Source organism: Schistocerca piceifrons, chromosome 1 (genome assembly GCF_021461385.2).
Source record: "Schistocerca piceifrons isolate TAMUIC-IGC-003096 chromosome 1, iqSchPice1.1, whole genome shotgun sequence".
In the NCBI taxonomy this organism is placed as follows: Eukaryota; Metazoa; Arthropoda; class Insecta; order Orthoptera; family Acrididae; genus Schistocerca; species Schistocerca piceifrons.
In genome coordinates this window covers 190,436,901-190,439,256 of record NC_060138.1, presented here as the reverse complement: position 1 = coordinate 190,439,256, position 2,356 = coordinate 190,436,901, and the positions used below count along the sequence as shown (strand labels likewise).

Genomic DNA, 2,356 nt, shown 5'->3' with positions numbered 1-2,356 from the left:
TTGCCCAAGTCCGTCGAAATGCACAGTGGACATGAGCGGATGCAGGTGACCATACAGGATGCTCACGTACATGTCACGTGGCAGAGTGCTACACTCCTGGAAATAAAAAAAAGAACACATTGACACCGGTGTGTCAGACCCACCATACTTGCTCCGGACACTGCGAGAGGGCTGTACAAGCAATGATCACACGCACGGCACAGCGGACACACCAGGAACCGCGGTGTTGGCCGTCGAATGGCGCTAGCTGCGCAGCGTTTGTGCACCGCCGCCGTCAGTGTCAGCCAGTTTGCCGTGGCATACGGAGCTCCATCGCAGTCTTTAACACTGGTAGCATGCCGCGACAGCGTGGACGTGAACCGTATGTGCAGTTGACGGACTTTGAGCGAGGGCGTATAGTGGGCATACGGGAGGCCGGGTGGACGTACCGCCGAATTGCTCAACACGTGGGGCGTGAGGTCTCCACAGTACATCGATGTTGTCGCCAGTGGTCGGCGGAAGGAGCACGTGCCCGTCGACCTGGGACCGGACCGCAGCGACGCACGGATGCACGCCAAGACCGTAGAATCCTACGCAGTGCCGTAGGGGACCGCACCGCCACTTCCCAGCAAATTAGGGACACTGTTGCTCCTGGGGTATCGGCGAGGACCATTCGCAACCGTCTCCATGAAGGTGGGCTACGGTCCTGCACACCGTTAGGCCGTCTTCCGCTCACGCCCCAACATCGTGCAGCCCGCCTCCAGTGGTGTCGCGACAGGCGTGAATGGAGGGACCAATGGAGACGTGTCGTCTCCAGCGATGAGAGTCGCTTCTGCCTTGGTGCCAATGATGGTCGTATGCGTGTTTGGCGCCGTGCAGGTGAGCGCCACAATCAGGACTGCATACGACCGAGGCACACAGGGCCAACACCCGGCATCATGGTGTGGGGAGCGATCTCCTACACTGGCCGTACACCACTGGTGATCGTCGAGGTGACACTGGATAGTGCACGGTACATCCAAACCGTCATCGAACCCATCGTTTTACCATTCCTAGACCGGCAAGGGAACTTGCTGTTCCAACAGGACAATGCACGTCCGCATGTATCCCGTGCCACTCAACGTGCTCTAGAAGGTGTAAGTCAACTACCCTGGCCAGCAAGATCTCCGAATCTGTCCCCCATTGAGCATGTTTGGGACTGGATGAAGCGTCGTCTCACGCGGTCTGCACGTCCAGCACGAACGCTGGTCCAACTGAGGCGCCAGGTGGAAATGGCATGGCAAGCCGTTCCACAGGACTACATCCAGCATCTCTACGATCGTCTCCATGGGAGAATAGCAGCCTGCATTGCTGCGAAAGGTAGATATACACTGTACTAGTGCCGACATTGTGCATGCTCTGTTGCCTGTGTCTATGTGCCTGTGGTTCTGTCAGTGTGATCATGTGATGTATCTGACCCCAGGAATGTGTCAATAAAGTTTCCCCTTCCTGGGACAATGAATTCACGGTGTTCTTATTTCAATTTCCAGGAGTGTATCTAGACGTATCAGGTGTCGCAAATCACTCCAGCTGCACACGGCCCACACCATTACAGAGCCTCCACCAGCTTGAAGAGTCCCTTGCTGACATCCAGGGCCCACGCATTCAAGAGTTTATCTCCATACCCGTACACGTCCATCCGCTCGATACAATTTGAAACGAGACTCGTCCGACCAGGCAACATGTTTCCAGTCATCAACAGTCCAGTGCCGGTGCTGACGGGCTCAGGCAAGGCGTAAAGCTTTGTATCGTGCAGTTATCAAGGGTACACAAGTTGGCCTTCGGCTCCGAAAGCTCGTATCGATGACGTTTCGTTGAATGGTTCGCACGCTGATACTTGTCTATGGCCCAGCATTGAAATTTGCAGCAATTTGCGGAAGGTGGTGGTGGTGGTTAGTGTTTAACGTCCCGTCGACAACGAGGTCATTAGAGACGGAGCGCCAGCTCGCGTGAGGGTAAAGATTGGGAAGGAAATCTGCCGTGCCCTTTCAAAGGAACCATCCCGGCATTTGCCTGAAACGATTTTAGGGAAATCACGGAAAACCTAAATCAGGATGGCCGGAGACGGGATTGAACCGTCGTCCTCCCGAATGCGAGTCCAGTGTGCTAACCACTGCACCACCTCGCTCGGTAATTTGCGGAAGGGTTGCACTTCTGTCACGTTGAGCGGTTCTCTTCATTCGTCGTTGGTCCCGTTCTTGCAGGATTTGCAGCGATGTCGGAGATCTGATGTTTTACCTGATTCCTGATATTCACGGTACACTCGTGAAATGGTCGAACGGGAAAAATCCCCACTTCATCGCTATATCGGACAAGCTGTATCCCATCGCTCGCGCGC

The 2,356-nt window shown here is 55.1% G+C and overlaps 1 non-coding gene across 1 annotated transcript; it reads right to left on the bottom strand.

Annotated features, from left to right (window-relative positions):
* Window positions 1–2,073: 2,073 nt before the first annotated feature.
* Window positions 2,074–2,146, bottom strand: Trnaa-cgc. The gene has a single exon. It is a non-coding gene; the product is annotated as a tRNA-Ala (tRNA).
* Between the last annotated feature and the right edge of the window lie 210 nt (window positions 2,147–2,356).